Source organism: Panthera pardus, unplaced genomic scaffold (assembly GCF_024362965.1).
Source record: "Panthera pardus isolate Hobbes unplaced genomic scaffold, ASM2436296v1 HiC_scaffold_19, whole genome shotgun sequence".
Taxonomy (NCBI): Eukaryota; Metazoa; Chordata; class Mammalia; order Carnivora; family Felidae; genus Panthera; species Panthera pardus.
In genome coordinates this window covers 8363741-8383023 of record NW_026526754.1, presented here as the reverse complement: position 1 = coordinate 8383023, position 19283 = coordinate 8363741, and the positions used below count along the sequence as shown (strand labels likewise).

General features: G+C 43.4%; 1 long non-coding RNA gene across 1 annotated transcript; it reads right to left on the bottom strand.

Moving 5' to 3' along the window:
- Positions 1–689: 689 nt before the first annotated feature.
- LOC109270719 (uncharacterized) lies at positions 690–18168 on the bottom strand. Its single transcript, XR_002081662.2, has 3 exons — positions 16113–18168; positions 3202–3367; positions 690–1516 (listed from the first exon to the last, which is right to left on the bottom strand). It is a non-coding gene; the product is annotated as an uncharacterized LOC109270719 (long non-coding RNA).
- Between the last annotated feature and the right edge of the window lie 1115 nt (positions 18169–19283).

The following is a 19283-nucleotide window of genomic DNA, read 5'->3' as shown; positions in this document are numbered from 1 at the left end:
TGGAAACTGAGGCTGAGGAAGGGGGAAGTCTTCCCAATAAGAAAAAGTCAGAAACATCTGCTAGAAAAATGGGTAAAGAACATGAACAGACAATTTAGAGAGGTAACCTAAATGGATGCTAGTATACAAAGAAATGTCCCCACCCATTAGCCGTTAGGGAAATCCAGGCCAAAACAAGGAGGAGATACAAATTCAGACTGGCAAACATCAGAACGTTGGAAACCACCAAGTGTCAGGAGGGTGTGGAGGAAATGGGGCTCTCGTGCACCACTGCCGAGTGTAGACTAATACCCTGAAATCCAGCAAGTCCACGCCTGGGCAAGTATCCCAGGGATCTTCCCACGCAACCAAGGATGTTCACTGCAGCTGTTCATGGTAGCTGTGGGAGTAGGAGATAAACAAATGCCCCTCATTGGGAATAGATATGGGATCTATTGGCAAATAGATCCAATATCGGCAAATATTGGCAAAGTATGGGATATTTTGGAATTATGGAATTATTGTGCAGCAGTTCAAAACAATGAAACAGACCAGAGGTCAATACACAAAGGCCTCTGGACCAAATTTGACTTGTTGCCTGTTTTTGTGCAGCTTGGCTCATGAGCGGAGAATGATTACATTTTTTAGTGGTGGGGGAAAAAAAATCAAAAGAATATTTTGTGACACATAAAAATTGTATGAAATTCAAATTTCAGCATCCATGAAGTTTTATTAGAAATACAGCCATACTCATTCATTTATGTATTGTCTGTGGCTGCTTTTGCACTACATCAGCAGACTTGAGTTGCTGCAACAGAGACCATATGGCCTGCAAAGCCTAGAATATTTACAGGTAGCTCTTGACGGTAAAACTTTACTGACTTCTAAACTAGACAAACACAAAGAAACCTGAATGAATCCACAAATGTTATAGCTAAATTTAAAAAGTAAGTATCAGGCCACCTGGCTGGCTCAGTTGGTAGAGAGTCTGACTCTTGATCACAGGGTGGTGAGTTCAAGCCCCACGTTGGGCATAGAGCTTGCTTAAAAAAATAAAAGATGAAAGAGAACAACGACAATAAAGTAAGTATCGGTTTATCCATTCCTGTGTAACAAATTACCAAAAATCCTAATGACTTAAAACAAGATAAACATTTATTATCCTACATAGTTCCTATGGGTCAGGAATTTGGGAATGGCTTGACTGAGTGGTTTTGGCTTGGGATCTATCATGAGAATGCAGTTAAGATGTCGCTGGGGCTGATGTCATCTGAAGGCTTGACTAGGGTTTGAGCATCATTCAAGGTGGTTCACTTACATGGCTGGAAAATTGGTGCTAACTGTTGGCAGGAGGTCTCATTTCCTCTTAGACCTCTCCATAGGTCTGCTTCAGCGTCTTCACACCGTGACAGCTGGCTTCCCTTAAGGTTGGTGACCCAAGAGATGGCAGGGAGGATGTTGCAATGTCTTTTATCACCCAGTCTTGGAAATCACACACTGTTACTCTTGCAATATTCTCTTTTGAGTAGGGTCAGCTCTGTTCAATGCAAGAAGGGACTGCTCAAAGATGTGAATACCAGGAGATTTACTGGGAACCATCTTGGAGGCTGGCTACCACAGTAAGAAATAGAACGTGATCTATAGCCAGATACTTTTTAATTAAAAAACTAAATTCATATTAACAGGAAACAACACTATATATTTGACAAAGCTACATACAAATTAAAAGATATTTATTAGGGGTTCCTGGGTGGCTCCATCATTGAGCGTCTGACTCTTGATTTCAGCTCAGGTCATGATGTCACAGTTTGTGGGATCAAGCTCCATGTAGGGCTCTGCGTTGACAGCACGGAGCCTGCTTGGGATTCTCTCTCTCCCTCGCTCTGTGCCCCTCCCCTGCTCACCTGTGTGCATGCATGCCCACTCTCTCAAAATAAATAAATAATTAAAACATTAAAATATATTTAATTATATATCTCACGAATTGTGAGATCATGACCTGAGCTGAAGTCGGACGCTTAACCAACTGAGCCACCCAGGCACCCCAAAAATATTTTTAAAAAGATATTTATTGAACAGAGTGGGGGAGGAGGGTAATGGAAGTGGAAGATAGGGATAAAAAAAAAAAAAAGAATGAGTGAGTGAATTAATAAATCCAGAAAGGAGTCTTACACAATTAATTCAACTCTCTTTACTCAAGTTCCCCCCTCCCTTGAAAAAAGAGAGAGAGAGATTGAAAAAACAGTTTCCTTGTCCAAGATCACAACCAAGATCACAAGAACCCAGCCTCCCTAACCAAGTCTGTCTCTCTCTGCCACACTCTCCTTCAATTCAGGGTTGACCTGCAGAGACTTCAGAGAGCTCTGGTTCCTGGCTAAGTAGGGAAGATTTTTGCCTGCGGGGAGGGGTGTGGGGACCAGCAGAACTAGCCTGGGAAGAAAAGGCTTAGTTATTACCCAAATAGTGGTGCTGGTGGATTGCTCACCCTTCCTGCCAGGGTTCTGCCTTCTCTGGAGACAAAGGACTCTCACAGCCCAGAGCCCTGTGAACACCCCCAGGTCCAGCCTGTTAGTAGTGGGAGAATTGAAACTCTCAGTTCTTTAAAAATATATCCTGGGGCTCTAGGCCTTGTGACTTCTTTTATTTATTTCTTTTTATCTTCATAAGCTCACCAGGTAAGAACTGTTATTTCAAGAAGTGAGTTGAATGGATCATTTCTGTTTTACCTCCCTGTGAAGTCACTCACTCGTCATTTCAGCAAATCCTTATTGAGCATCTACTGTGTGCCGGTACTGGGGATACAGCAATAGACAAAGCTGGCAAAGCCCCTGTCTTCATGAGGGGTGGGAGTAATAGGAACAGACATTCGACAGCAAACAAATAAACAAAAAAAAGTAAAGATAAAGTAAAAGAGGTGAAGGAAAGGAAAATTATTGTGTTATCAGGGAAGACTTGTATTTGAACTGAGATCTGAAGGTGAGAAAGAGCCTGCTCACTGGAATGAAGAGCAATTTACAGCAGGTGTAAAAGCCCTGAGGTGGAATTCAATGTGCTGGGTTTGTGGAGATTAGGGAGGCAGGCAAGGCCCAGATCAGACAGGCCCTCGTAGCCATTTGCCAAAAGAGTTTGGAATTTATTCTGGGCATCAGATGGAACTCACTCCACCATCATTAGTTATATGATCTCAGACAAGTTACTTCACTCCTCTAAGCCTCAGCTTACCTTTCTATAAAGTAGAGTTAATAATTATGTCATTGTAGTAGACAGCCTCTAAAGTCCCCCTACAACAACTGTGCGTCCTGGTGTTCACACCCCATGAATGTGGGCTGATTCGCTTCTAACCAGTACAGTATGGCAGAAGTGATGGTGTAATCATCTCCTCTTCCTGCTGGAAAAAATCACCACAAACATAGCAGCTTAAAACAGCACAAATCTACTACCTTGAAGTTCTGGGGGTCAGACATCTGCGTGGGTCTTACTGGGCTAAAATCAAGTTGTTGGAAGTTCCCGGGGAGAATCCACGTCCTTGCCTTTTCCAGCTTGTAGAAGATGCCTGAATTCTTCAGCTCATGGCCCCTTTCTCCATCTTCACAGGGTATCACTCCAACCTCTGCTCCCATTGTCACCTCTCCTTTTTTGTCACCACTGTCCTGCCTCCCTCTTTCCCATATAAGAACCCCGTGATTACATTGGGACCCATGTGGCCAATGCAGGATAATCTACCCCACTTTAACTAAATCCTTAACTTTATCTGTTACCTTGCCATGTAAGGTAACAAATTCACAGGTTCTAGGGATTAGGACTTGGACATCTTCAGGGACCATTATTTTGTCTGCCACAGATGGTAGGTCAATTTTGTGATTAGGTAATAAAAGACTGTATCTTTTGTCTCAAGTGTTTTTGTCCCCTACCTCCTTTCCCTTTTTCTTTCTTTCCCCTCCCTTCCTCATTTCCACTCTCTCTCCCTTCCCCCTTTCTTTCTTTCGCTCATCACTTTGGGGGGAGCCAGCTGCCATGACATGAGGCAGCCTTGTGGAAAGGTCCGTGTGGCTAGGAACTGAAACTCCCAGCCAACAGCCAGTGAGGAATGAGGTTTGCCAACAACCATGTTTGTAAGCTTTGAAGTGGGTTCTACAGCCCCAGCCAAGCTTTGTGATTGCTATAGCTCTGGCCAACACTTGACTGCAGTCTCATGGGGAACTTGAACTTAAACCACCCAGCTAAGCAGCAACTAGATTCATGACCCTCAGAAACCATGTGAGAGAGTCGTGATCTCATGGTTGAGAGTTCAAGCCTCACATTGAACTCCATATTGGGCGTGGAGCCTACTTTAAAAATACATACACACACACACACATACAGACATAAATACACAAACTAAAACTAAAAAGTGCCTGGGTGGCTAAACTAAAGTGCCTGGGTGGCTCAGTCAGTCAAGTATCACTTTTTTAAAAAAAAATTTTTAATGTTTATTTAATTTTGAGAGAGAGAAAGAGACAGAACATTAGTGGGGGATGGGCAGAGAGAGAGGGAGACACAGTATCTGAAGCAGGCTCCAGCCTCTGAGCTACCAGCACAGAGCCTGACATGGGGCTCGAACTCACAAACCACGAGATCATGACCTGAGCCAAAGTCGGACGCTTAACCAAATGAGACACCCAGGCACCCCCTAAGTGTCTGACTCTTGATCTCAGCTCAGGTCTTGATCTCAGGGTCATGAGTTCAAGCCCTGCATTGGGCTCCTACTTAAAGGAAGGAAGGAAGGAAGGAAGGAAGGAAGGAAGGAAGGAAGGAAGGAAGGAAGGACGGAAGGAAGGAAGGAAGGAAGGAAGGAAGGAAGAAACGAAGGAGCAAGGAAGGAACCATGTGAGAGAATGTTTGTGGTTTAAGCTGCTAAATTTTGGGGTGATTTGTAATGCAGTAATAGATAACAAATACATTCATTCATTGATTCAGCATATATGTATTAAGTACTATACTACGCACCAAGTTGTTTGAGGTGCTGGGAACATAACAGTGAATAAAGCAGAGAAAAATCCCTGCTCTTATGGAGTTTAGATACTATCAAGGGGAGATGGACAGCAAACATGGCCAGTTATGTGATCTGTCAGAAGGTGACAATTGCTAGGAGGAAAAAGTAGAGCAGGGTAAGGGAGATAGGCTAGTCAAAGAAAGCTTTGCTGAAAAGGTGCTGTTTGAGCAAAGACTTGAAGGAAATGAGGGAGGAAACCATGCTCTTCATGGGGAAGAGTATTCCAGGTGGAGGGAAGAGCAGGTACAAAGGTCTCGTGGCAGGACAATGCCAAACTCTTAAGAAAACCAGTATGGAGACCAGTATGATTGAAATGAAGAGTACAGAGGGCAGAGTGGTGGCAGATGATGAGAGAAATGAGGTGGGGATTAAAGTAGATAGTGCATGTTAAGCTTTTTGAACCTAGTAGTTGCTCAATAAATTAAAGCCTTTGTTTTCTTTAAGAAGCTACATTTTATTTTTTAAAGTAGTCTCTGCATCCAATGTGGGGCTCACACTCACAACCCTGAGATCAAGAGTCACATGCTCTATTGACTGAGCCAGCCAGGTGCGGTGCTACACTTTTTTTTTTTTTAATTTGTGAAATAATCTAAGGAGAACACAAAAAAGGAAAGATAATAACATAATGAACACCCATTTAACCATGACCTACTCTAATAAATAAAACCCAAGAGCTACTACTGAAGCCTCCAACATACCTTCCCATATCCCAATCCTCTACCCCAAATATCACTCACTGAATACAGCGTTATCATTCATATACATGGCTTTATATTTTTACTATATGTGTGTATCCATAAAGAATCTCCAGCACTGTTTTTCAGGAAATAAATAAATAAATCTGATAAGGGATGAATATCCAGAATATATAGAGAACTCCTAAAACTCAACAACAACAAAAAACCAAAGAGCCTCAAAATGGACAAAGGACTTGAATAGGCATTTCTCTGAAGAAGATAGGTGAATGGCCAATAAGTACATGAAAAGATGTTCAACATCACTAATCATTAGGGAAATGCAAATCAAAACCAAAAAGATACCACTTCACACCCATTAGGATAGCTATTATTAAAAAACAGAAAATAGGGATGCCTGGGTGGCCTGGTGGGTTAAGCTTCTGCCTTTGGCTCAGTTCATAATTTCATGGTTCATGAGTTTGAGCCCCTTCAGCTCAGGTCACGATCTCATGGTTTGTGAGTTCAAACCCCACAGCACAGAGACCGCTTCAGTTCCTCTGTCCCCCTCTCTCTGCCCCTCCCCAACTCGTGTACTCGCGCGCTCTCTCTCACACTGTCTCTCTCTCTCTTAAAAATAAATAAAATTTAAAAAAAAAAACAGCAAACACGTATTGATGAGGATATGGAGAACTTGGAACCCTTGTGTACTGTTGGTGGGAATGTAAAATGGTATATAGCCTCTGTGAAAAACAGCATAAAGTTTCCTCAAAAAAATTAAAAAATAGGGGTGCCTTGATGACTCAGTTGGTTAAGCGTTCAACTCTTGACATCAGCTCAGGTCATGACCTCACAGTTCGTGAGTTCAAGCCCTGCTGAACTCTGTGCTGACAGCACAGAGCCTGCTTGGGATTCTGTCTCTCTCCCTTTCTGCCCCTCCCCTGTTTGCTTTCTATCTCTCTCTCAAACTAAATAAAAATAAACTGTAAAAAAATAAAAAAAATAGAATTTCCATATGACCCAGCGATTCTACTTTTGGGTATATACCCCAAATAAGTGAAAATAGTCCCAAAAAGATATTTGTACACCTATGTTCATAGCAGCATATTTACAATAGCTAAAACAAGGAAGCAACTCAAGTGTCCATCGACCAATGAATGGATTACTGAAATGCAGTATATACAGCCCCTGTATTATTATTTGGTCTTAAAAATGAAGGAGATTCTGCAATATGCTACAACATGGATGAACTGGAGAGCATTGTGCTAATAATGTGAAATAAGCCAGTCACAAAAACCAAATAGAGAATAATTCCACTTATGTGAGGTATTTAGAGTAGTCAAAATTTAAAGAAAGTATAATGGTAATTGCCAGGGGCTGGAGACAGGGGAGAACAGAGAATTGTTTCCAAATAGGTATTGAGTTTCAGATTTAGAAGATGAAAAGAATTATGGGGATGGATGGTTGGTAATGGGTTGGATGGGGAGGGGATGGCTACATGACAATGGGGATATATTTAATACCATTGAACTGCACACTTAAAAACTGTTAAGATGGCTAATTTTATGTTATTTGTATTTTAACACAATAAAAAAGAGAGAAAAGCAAATCCTGTATATCATATATATTATATCCTCCCTATATATAAGGGTATCATTGGTATATCAATTGTATCACTCTATAATTTATTTTTTTCCACTCAACATGTTATTCCTGAGATTTATCCAGCATGATAAATCTTTTTCCATTCTTTTTGGCTGTATAATATTCCATCGCATGCATATATTATAATTTAATATATTAAAATGTTTTGAAATGATAGCCATGCCATTATCACACCAACAAATTCTCAGTGATTTTTAAATATTATCTATACCCAGTCCATATTAAAATGTCTCCAATTATCTCAAGGATGTCTTTTTACAATTAGTTTATTCAAATCAGGATTCAAACAAGATCTATCCAATATATGTGGCCATATGTCTCTTCAATCTTTCATTCTAAAACAGCCTTTTCTTCTCCTCCCCACCCACACCATTACATAGATGGTTAGAGAAACTGGGACATCTGTTTCACATTCTGGATTTAGCTGTTTGGTTTTTTGCTTGTTTTGTGTTTTAAAGTTTATTATTTATTTTGAGGGAGGGAGAGATAGCACACAAGTGAGGGAAGGGCACAGAGAGAGGGGGAGAGAGAGAGAATCTTAAGCAAGCTCCACACTGACAGCACAGAGCCTGACACGGGCTTGATCCCATGAACCGTGAGATCATGACCTGAGCTGAAATCTTGAGTTGGATGCTTAACTGACTGGGCTACCCAGACACCCCCACACACCCTTTTTTTTTTAATGTTTATTTATTTTGAGAGAGAGAGAGCATGAGTGAGGGAGGAGCAGAGAGGAAGAGACAGAGAGAGCAAGAGATAATCCCAAGCAGTCTCTGTGCTGTCAGTGCACAGCTTGACTCAGGGGTCAAACTCATGAACTGTGAGATCATGACCAGAGCCTAAATCAAAAGTTGACCTGAAACTAAATCAAGAGTCAGACACTTATCTGACTGAGCTACCCAGGCATCCTAGCTGGTTGCTTCTGACAGTGTCTTGATCAGATTCAGTTTTGTTGGGGAGATAAAGGGAAGTACAGGAAACTCATGTAGCCCAGTGACCAAACCTCGTGTCACCAATATGCTACAAGTCTACAAGATGGGCTTCCTGATAATGATGTAATGGGAAATAGATAACAAGGGCTGTTATCTATTTTACCAAAAGTGATGTCACTTGGGGTGCCTGGGTGGCTCAGTCGGGTAAGCGTCTGACTCGGTTTCGGCTCAGGTCATGATCTCAGGGTTGGTGGGTTGGAGCCCTGCATCGGGCTCCACACTGCCACTGCTGTTAAGGGCCTGCTTGGAATTCTCTTTCTCGTCCCTCTCTCTGCCTCTCCCCTGCTCGAATGTTCTAAGTAAAAAAACTTAAAAAAAAAAAAAAAAAAAAAGTGTACCTGAATCTAATTATGAAGAATAAATAGGACAAATTCAGATTGTGGAGTTTTCTACAACTTGTTTGGATTCTTCAAAAATGTCATAAAAGAAAAAATGAGATGAACATTGATCAGATCTTGGATCACAAACAAAACAAAACTACAGCTATACAGGACATAACTGGACAAATTGCGGAAATTTAAATGTATATAAATGTGGAGTTTCTTAGATGTGATAACGGCATTGTAGCTATATGGGAGAATGTCCTTGTTGTTAGGAGACACAGGCTTAAGTATTTAGGGGTAAAATGTCAGAATGTCTGCAAGTAACTGTCAAATGATTTAGCCAAAAATAAAATATATGTGTGTGTATATAAATAACCTGGTAAGGTGTATTGACAATTGATGAATACAGATGAAAGGTATAAGGATATTTATTCATTGCAGTTTTTAAAACATTGCTATTGGTTTGAATTTTTCTTAAAGAAAAAGTTGTGGGAAGAAAAAAAAAACCCTCCTTTGCTCTCAGAACTGCTGGGCACCCTCTGCATTATTACCACAGGGGCGCCTTGGATTTGCGAGTCTTCACCATAGCTGACATTGACGCCAATCTCTTTTATTGCCGAGCGCTCCCCCCCCCCCCCCCCGCCCCCCGGCGCCAACCCACTCCCGTTGCAAGAGCCATGGTTAGAAGCCCCAAGAGCCCGGATCCTATCACTTCCAGGCTGCTAAATTCCAAACACTAGAGGAGGAAGAAAAGAAGAGGAAAGCCCTGACGGTCCCCTGGCACCCTCTGCGGTCCGGCACCGCCCCCTGGTGGCCGCCAGCATGCGCGCGGCGTGGGTGCCGGGAGGTGGGCACTTCCGGGGAAAGATTCCGCCCACCCCCCCCAACCCCCCAGACTAGCGCCCTCGCAACCCCAGGCTGTTCACCCTGGGACTGCACATTTTAAAGAACACCAACTACGTGCCCAGCATGGTGCAAAGTGCTTAACAGATGTTATCTCGCTTAAGTCTCACATCATCGGCCCTTACAGGTGTGAGTATGGCAGGCCCCATTTTAAGGACAAAGTGAGGTGCAGAGAGGGGAGGGGAAGTGCACAAAGACTGCAAGGCTAATGTCACATTTTTTCTTTCTCTTTCGTTTCATTTCTTTCTTTCTCTTTCTTTCTTTTTCTAAATTTACTTTTGAGAGAGAGTGTGAGTGAGCAAGGGGCAGAGAAAGGGAGAATGCAGAGCCCAAAGCAGGACTCAAGACCTGAGCCAAGTCACATGCTTAACCGACTGAACCACCCAGGCTCCCCTAGTGTCACATTTTCTAACTCAGGTCCAATGCCCATTACACTATGTGCCCATTACAGCCCAGTTGATTCCAATGATGGTGACGTGATGAGAATTACCACAAAATAATAGCAAGATAACCTACAGCGCTTTGAGCCATGCACTGTGGGACATTAACACATTTAGTCTACAATAGCCCCAGGGGGTAGGTTCTATTAATATGCCCATTTTACAGTTGAGGAAATTGAGGTACAGAGAGTATTAAGAAATTTGTCCCAGGGCACCTGGGTGGCTCAGTCAGTTAAGTGTCCAACTCTTAATTTGGGCACAAGTCATGATCTCATGGTTTGGGAGATGGAGCCTCACATCAGGCTCTATGCTGACAGTGGAGAGCCTGCTTGGGATTCTCTCTCTTCCTCTCTCTCTCTCAAAATAAATACATTTTTTAACTTAAAAAAAAAAAAAAAGAAAAGAAAGAAATTCATCCCAGGTAGCTCAGAGAGTAAAGAGTACTGTGAAGGCATCAGGAGACATGGAATTGTCCAATGGCTCTGTTCATAAATCTTTACTGCACACCTACTAGGTGCAGGCCCCTGAGCTGAGGCCTGAGTGCAGCACAGAGGAGGACTAAACAATGCTAGCACAATGAAGCATGAGAAACTACAGAGCAAGTCTAAACACCAGAAATCTATTATTGAAAATGAGATCCTCAATGAGGAAAATGGTTTAGGATCAGCCAGAAATAAAAGTAAACACGAACAAGTGACCACTTCTGGGGGAGAAGAGGATAGTTTAAGTAAATATAAACACTGTCACTGCAACATGCCAGCAGGGATAACACAATGGTAACACCTAATTTGAGGCTTGGCTGAGCATTTGCTTTGAAGAAAAGTAAAAGGCGCTGCCATTCTCCTGAGAAATTCGGAAAAGGAGTAGTATTTTAGACACGAATTAAAATTCCTACTCCTAATAAACAGAATCTAGCGATTCAATCTGACTCTCAGAGAAGGCCATTAGACCACCACCTACAACCAACTCCTCCTGCTCCAAGCCTGGGGCCTCAAGAATCCCCTCCCTGGTTCTAGGAAAGTCCACTGTTCTCTGGCCCAGCCGCCTACCCTCTCCCTCCCTCGGGTGCCTCCCAAGCTGGCTGCTGAGCACGTCTCCTTAGGAAGGTTCCAGACTTGGGGCCGCCGGTTCATTGCCAGAGATACACCCCTTCCTTACCCGGGTGAGACCCCAGGGCAAAGGGACTGTCGCAGGAGGCCAGGTCTAGGGCCCACCGTGGGCTGCTGCTGGGACTGGAGCACTCTCAGGGCCAGCCCAGCGCTGCCCCTCTCTGCCCACACATTTTTCTCTTGTAGACATTTTGTAAAAAAATGAAGAACATAAAGCTTTATCATTTTCATTAACCACCCCCCCCCCCACTTTATTAAGGTATGATGGGCACACTTTAGCTGTACATAATGTTTACAACATGTTGTTTGGGTACCATTTTTTTATTGAAGTATAATTAACAAACAATGTTTTATCAGTTTCAGGTGTACAGCATAGTGATTCAGTGCTCACCAGGATTAGTGTAGTCACCATGCAACATTATTACAATATTACTGAATATATTCCTTATGCTGTACTTTCCATTTCCCTTAGCTTATAACTGGAAGTTTGTACCTCTTAATCTTCTTTACCTATTTTGCCCATTCCACCCCCCACCCACCTCCCCTCTGGCAACCACAGATTTGTTCTCTGCATTTAAGAGCGTGGAGTATCATTTTCATTCTTGCCATTCTTGTTACTATTTTGGTCTGTATCATCCATGAAATGTTGTTTGGACATATTTGAGGGAGAGATAAGGCTGGAAAAATTGGCTAAGAGTTTGAATAAACTGGAGAAGAGTGTTTGAAAAACAAAACAAATACAGCTTCCCCTAAAAGTAGCTGTAGTTTTGATAACCTAGATTAGCAGGGCTCAAAGTGTGGTCCCTGGACCAGCAGTGTCAGCATCATCTGCAGATTTTTTAGATCTGCAAATGCTCTGGAAGAGATCTGCTGAATAAGAAAACAGCAGGCTGGAGCCCAGAAATCTGTTTCAACCAGTGCTCCAAGAGATTCTGATGCGTGTTCAAATTTGAAAACCACTCTACTACACAATAACCAAATCTCCTGTGAATTCAGTCATATTTAAAAAATGAATTTATATTTCCCTAGCCATAACAACAACTTCTATCTGAGACACTATGGAAAGAGGAGCCTGGAAAATGCCTGGTGTGGGGACAGAGTTTTCCCACCCAGAATTTCTCCTGGAGGTAACAAGTAGTATGAGTTACAGGCACCCAGATGGGTTGGGCAATGTCAAGGGTGTGGTTCCTTAATCCCCACCCCCCACAAAGTGTTTGTAATGAAACTGGAAAATAAAATGAAAGTGGAAAAGGACCAAAAATGTCCTTCCTGAGCCTGGCTAAAGGTAGGAGTGGATGGGCATGGAGGAAAGTGTTACTGTAGTTTGTGCAAGATCTCCCTTAACTGAACACCCTTGAGCTCCCAGGAGGGGTCCCCTGGGTGTTTTTTAGGCTCCCACCCCTCTGTCACTTGTCTTCCTCTCTTCATCCCTTTCAGGTCTCCTTTTGATCACCCTGGGGCCCATTTTCCCTGGCTCCATCTTTTCACTCTCTACCTTTTCCTGCACCCCACCACACACAAGCTCCTGGGTCTCCAGCGACTGACTCTTCAGCACAGAGAGCACAGAAGTCATCACCTCCTTTTGATCCCTACATAACCCTTCACGGACTTCAGGGGCAGAGGGCAGAAGCGGTGCAGGTGAAGGAGGATGTGCAGAATCCTGCTAGGCCTGGAAGGAGAGGGGGACCCCTGTAGGGCCTGCAGGGGTTCATAAAGCTCCCCAATTTGGCAGCCGTTTTTGTCCCAAGGAAAGGCCACAAAGCCACTACCTTTTGGGGAGGCTCACCACTGCTGTTCTGCTGGGTCTTTGAGTCAGTGAAGTCACCCCCACCTCTGGCTGGATCCCTGAGCCAAGAAATGCCACTGACCTGGCAACCTTTGGGGAATGTCACACACTAAAAGGGGAGGCAAATAAGTACTCCTTTTCTCTCCCTGCCTTTGGCTGTTTCTTTGCTGGACTCCTGTGCCTTTGCCCCCCACTCTTATGGACACAGGGACTATTTCTGGGCAGAGGCGTGGTAGGTGAAAGCCACTCCTTTCCAGAAGCTGCAGAATTTCTTCCAGATCAAGTTGGGATAGTGAGGCAGGGTGTCTGTGGCTGTGGAATCCTGGGATTTCTCTAGGCCAGGGCTGGCATCCAGCCCATTACCCAGGTCACAAGTTCCGGTTCAAGCCTGGGTCTCAGATGAAACTTCATCTGTCCACTGACTCCCACAAATAAGAGTCAAATTGCCCATGGTGACTCCTCAGCTGGATTTGCTACATTTGTGGCTATTCAGAAGGCTCTTGACATGTTTTTTTCTCACCTTATGAATTAATGAAATATTTTTATTTTGTTCTTTCCATTAGCTTGTTAGACACCTGTGAGGTTTTATTTTGTTTTGACCATTCTTTCAGTATTTACTCTTTAAAGGTAAAATGCCTTTTTTTTCCTTTTGCTGTTTTTAATGTTTTCTAGTCTTTTTCAACCGTTTTACAATTATGTGACTAGTACAGTCAATTGTCTCTGTGGGAGAGGAGGCACTGAGAATGCTGGGCTTGCCTCAGTGAACAACCCTTCTCTTTGGTATCTTGGATCCTCAGTTCCTGCTGCTTTGGGAGCTCTCTAATGCCTTCAAATATATATATATATATATATATATATATATATATATATTTGTATTTTATCCATCTCTTCTAGCTATCTCTAGTAGACGTGTTAGTTTATGACACGCTATTCTGTTAACACTAGAAAGGGAAGCATCACTGTCTTGGATTTTAATTCTGTATGTTTATTTTTTTTAATGTTTATTTTTGAGAGAGAGAGAGAGAGAGAGAGAGAGAGAGCGCACAAGTGGGGGGGGGGGGTGCGGAGAGAGAGGGAGACAGATGACCCCAAGCAGGCTCAATGCTGACAGCAGAGAGTCCGATGTGGGGCTCAAACTCACAAACCCTGAGATCATGACCTGAGCTGAAGTCAGACACTCAACTGACTGAGCCACCCAGGTGCCCCTAATTCTGTAATGTTTAAAGACATATAAATAATACTGTTGTTTTGTACACTTAATTATTTATTCACATATGATCACTTTCTTTGGGCTTGATTCTTTCTTATGTCTCTGACCATCCATCTTGGATTATCTTCCCTTTGTCTGAAATACAGCCTTTACAACTTCATTTAGGGTCTGCTCATGATGAAATTCCTGTTTTTAGCTGCATAAATAGGTCCCCATTCCTGAAAGATTTTTGCTATACACAGAGTTCTAATTAGGCACATATTTTAAGTGAAGATTTCATTCTTCACTCAAGTGGCTTCCCTTAATGCTACTGGGAAGTCAGATGTTACATCTCTGAAGTTAATTGATCTTTTTGTCTAATTGTTTTAAGATTTTATGTACCTTTTATATTCTTTAACCATGATGTGTATAGTTGTGGACTTATTTTTATTTATACTCTTTTGAGTTTCATTTGGCTTCTTGAATCTGGAGCTTGGTAGGTCTTTCATCAGTTCTGGAAAACTCATAGCCATTAACTCCAAATATTTCTTATTTTCCTCTGGAATCTAATTAAACTTATGTTGGGCTTTCCTACCCAAAGGTTTCATGTGTCTTACTTTGTCTTGTCCCTTCTTCTGTCTCTTCATCTCACTGTCTCTGCCCACCAGTTTCTGGACAATTTCTTCCTACCCATATTCCAGTTGATTCTCTTTTATGTGTAATTTGCTGTTAAAAAAGTTGTTTCATTTTGTTTTTCCAAAGGTCAATCTTTTCAATTTTTTTTTAACATTTATTTATTTTTGAGAGACAGAGACAGAGCATGAGCAGGGAAGGGGCAGAGAGAGAGGGAGACACAGAACCCAAAGCAGGCTCCAAGCTGTCAGCGCAGAGCCCGACGCGGGGCTCCAACTCACAAACCACAAGTTCATGACCTGAGCCAAAGTCGGACGCTTAACCGACTGAGCCACCGAGGCGCCCCAAGTTGTTTCATTTTTAATTAGCTATTTTTTAAAGTTGTTTGGTCACTTTTCCAAACCTACTACATGAATTTTTTAAGCTTTTTTGGTTTTGTAGGTATTTTCTAGTTTTTTTTTTTTTTAATAACTCTTTAAAAATACTAAAAATTTCTATTTTATACTCTGATAAACAATTCTAGTATTTGGAGTTTTTGCGTATTTGTTGTGCGTTATTTCTGTATGTTCTCTTTCATGATGTCCTACATCTTTGTGTATCTGGTTATCTTTGAGAATGTGCTGGAAGTTACTAAGAAAAGGGCTGTGTGTGAATACTCTGATGTCTGAGATGACAATACCTTTCTCTAAGGGTCATTTTCATTTGCTTCTGTCAACACGTGGACACAACACTAGTGTGGTAAATACTGAAGGTTGAGATTCCTTTACACGTCCAAGATAACCTGAATTTGGGAGACATGTCTGCGCCAGGGCCTTTTTATCTCAACATTTACTTGAGGGTACCTACATTTGGGGGTCCCTGTTCAAATGTGGGGTGATTATTCAGACTCCCAACTTTCAGCACTTTTATACTTGTACCCCTTATACTGCAAGTCCACCAATCTTACAGCTGGAATTGTCAGTTGTCTTCTTCCATCAGCAAATGCCTTCAGGCAAAAGCAGCTTGAGTGACGGATTTATGAAGTCAGTCTGTTTCATCTCCTGGAGTTTGATTCCTAATTCTTCACTCTTCTTGTTAGCTCTTTTGAATGCTGTCGTTTTTCAACATTTCAACCAGCTCAGGTTATTTTGTATGTTAGAGTTGGTCCTAATTACCTAGACTACCATTATTGGGAGTGTGGCCCTTCACTCAAGGCTTTATTATTCTCCCTCCAGCCTGCCTGCACAGGACCGCTCCTATCCAGAGTTAGGGAGAAAGGAGAGCGGAAGAGGAGACGGTGTCTCTCTTTTTACAGCCTTGTTTCAGGGGAGCAGAAACTTACACTTCCTCAGGAAGAGCCACATTTTCTCAGAGAGATAAAATATGGTTACCTGGTTTCTCCACTTACCTACACAATCCCATTTGGTTGAACTTATCCCCATTTTGTCGGGTAGGTCACATGATCGGAAACGGTCGTGCTATTAGGGCGAAGCGCGGGGAGAAGAGGGGCGGGGCCTGGCCTGGGGTTTTCTGGTCATGGGACTCCCGTGGCTGGTGGCGGCCACGGGAAGAGGGTAGCCTGGCCCCGGGAGCAGGACGCTGGGCACAGGTCGCGAACGCCCTTGCTCCTTTGCACTCCGCGCACACAGCGCGATGGCCACGCCGACGCAGACTGGAACTGGGTGTGCCGGTGTCAGCGGCGGATGACGTCAGACACGGTGGCATAAGTGCGCCGACGCGAAGGCTTTCGGGGAATGTAGTCTCCAGCCGCGCCACGCGTCTCGGCAGGCGGAGGCCCTCTTGGTGCGCGTACTCACCCCGCTTCCCACTTAGCGCCCGTAAAATGTGAGGGGACGCAAGTGGGCCTCCTTTGACCTCTTTAAAAGGGCACACTTAGCTCTTCCTATTACTAATTCGAAATTTGGTGGTACAAACCCTTCTAACCTGCCTTCTCACCGCCGCCACGCTGTCACATCCCCTTTTAAGATGCTTAACCTGAGGGAAAGCCAATTTGTGCTTACTAATGGATATTGAAACTTACAGTCTAGCCCTGTTTAAAACTCCAAACTCATACCTTACTCTCAGATGGCCGAATGCCCTGCCTGCTCCGCGCATGGGTGAGGGGAGAGTGAAGGAGAAAGAAGATGCCCGTTTGCTGCGTTAGGTCCTGTTTGGGGGCCGGTGGCCTGCCCTCATCGGGAGATGGGCACCTGTCTGGGCGCGGCATTCAACTTCGCCCCAGTCCCAAGTGTTCATTCACAGCGGGCGGTCTCTCATCTCTTTGGCCCCATGCAGTGCTTGCATTTTTTTTAACCCCTTGGCAGATGGGTCATCCCCCAGCTTGGTGCGGCAGTCACTGGGTCACAGCCCTATGGCTCCTGCCATCCTATTTTCCTTCCCTCTTCTGAGACCCCCAGGCACAGAGAAAAGATTTGCCGCGGTTTTCGAGAACCGCCCCCAGCTTCTTGTTTGGTTAGCTCCCCATTCATTCTCAAGGGTCTTGGTTTCAATGGTCAATTTATATAGTCACCCTCTTCAGCGTCTAGTGAAATCCTGCCTTGGGATCTTTGGCAGCAAAGAAAACAGTTGGAGTGGCCTTATCCCTTGCTTCCTAGGCACAACATGAACTCGGACCCTTAGAGGGCTTCATGATCTGCTGGTAGGGGCTACTCCAGCAGCAGCCGCCCCTCCTTCAGAAATCTCGTTTCGCCCCTGCCTGTGTTTTGTTCCTCCCCACCCCCTCACCACCGCATATACACTCTTCAGAGGTAGGTACACGGCAAGCTCTCCCAAGAAGGGGGCCTGTGGTTTGCTGGAGATGGAGCCACCAAGCTCCAAGGATTTCTGACGTCCCCAATATCTCCAGTTATTCTCTTGGTGTCGGAGTCCCCCCCACCCCTCCCCATCCTATGGAAAGGGCAGAGGCCTTCACCCCAGGGCTATAAGGCCCCTCTCCTCTGGATCTGAACCTAGTTATATGGTAACATGTCAGTGGAGGCCCAAGAGCAAGAGGTTGTATGAATCTTAAACCTCCTAGAGTCTCCTGTGGGACAGGGTGTCCGAGCCTTGTGGTACCCTTTAGAGTGCAGAACACGAGATTTTGCCTTTGGGGTTTTATCAGCAACTCCCAGCCAACAGAAAAGTTCCTGTCAAAATCCTGTGATAACTCTTCTGAAAACAAGCACTAAAATTCAAGAGCAAATGCTAATTGCTAGTTTCTTAATGCATACAGTGTAACAAAAACCCCGTTAATTATAATTAATACTTATCTGTTCATAGTGCAATAAAATACCATGTATACTTCAGGTCCAAATTCTTGGTTCCTTTATCCACTGTGTCCAAAAACTGTTCAAAGGAGTGTTTTTCCAAAATAACAAGGTTTTTACTGAAATGTATTATCAAAAATCAGTTTTCTCCTCCCACCAACTCCTGCAAATAATCACTTGGGTTCTGGATCTACAGGAAGTTCTCTGCTCCCCTGCCCTTCCCCCCCTTCTTTTTAACTGGTCCCTAAAGAGGTATTTACAGGGAGTGGAAATGACTTTGCTTGATCTTGACAGTGCCAAGAACCTTTTTTCATTCTTAGGGTTGGATCAGCTTTTCACCCTTGAGAAAAGGAATGTCTATTTTCCTTCTCCTAAATCCTCCCAAATGTTTGATGTACAGGTCAAACAGGCTCATACCCTGAGGGGAACCAAGCTTTGAGGGAGGAGGGACCGGATAAAAGCAAGGAGGCAGACTTTAAAAGAGTTTGAACATTCAGAGTTGCACATACGACATATGCAACATCCTTTAACACATGTTAGTATTTTGCCATGTTTGCTTTTAAAAAAGAGAAATGATGCTTTAAGCTTTATTGTATTCCTTCCTACCCTCTCCTCTGTAGCCCCAGAGGAAACTACCATTCTGAAGCTGATATTTTAATACTTCCCTACTTTTACTTCATATGTTTATTAAAAATAGGTATTTAAAGATTTTTAAGTTATAACACCTCACACTTTACGTATCCCTCAACTTTATTTTCTACACTAGCCTCATTAAGACATGTACATCCAGCACAACCATTTATTACATATTTGAGTATCTCCTGTGCTGAGGACACAGCACCGAATAAGATGCAAACATTGCTGCCCTCGATCACCACGCTGTTTACTTGCCATTTGTGCACTTTTCTTTTTGTTATGCTTCAATAATTTGTCTCCTCTTCCCCCCACCCCCAAATTCCTACTTTCATGGAGCTTACCTTCTAGAGAAAGACGTATAATAAGTAAAATATTTAGATGGTGGTAAGTATTATGGGAAAAAATGAAGCTGAGAAGGGGGATAGGGTGTGCCATGGAGACGGCAGTCTCTTTTGATAGGGTAGTCAAAAAAGGGCTGTTGAGAAAATCTGGAGCAAAGATTTGGAGGAGATCAGGGATAGACTGTGTGACATCTAGGGCAATGGACTCCAGGAAAGGGAACAGCAAACGTACAGGCTCTAAGGTGGAAGCTTGTTGTGTGTGTAAGTTACTGAAGAGGTTCAGTGGGCCCAGAGCAGTGATAAGGAAGTCGTAGTGGGGGGTGCCTGGGTGGCTGT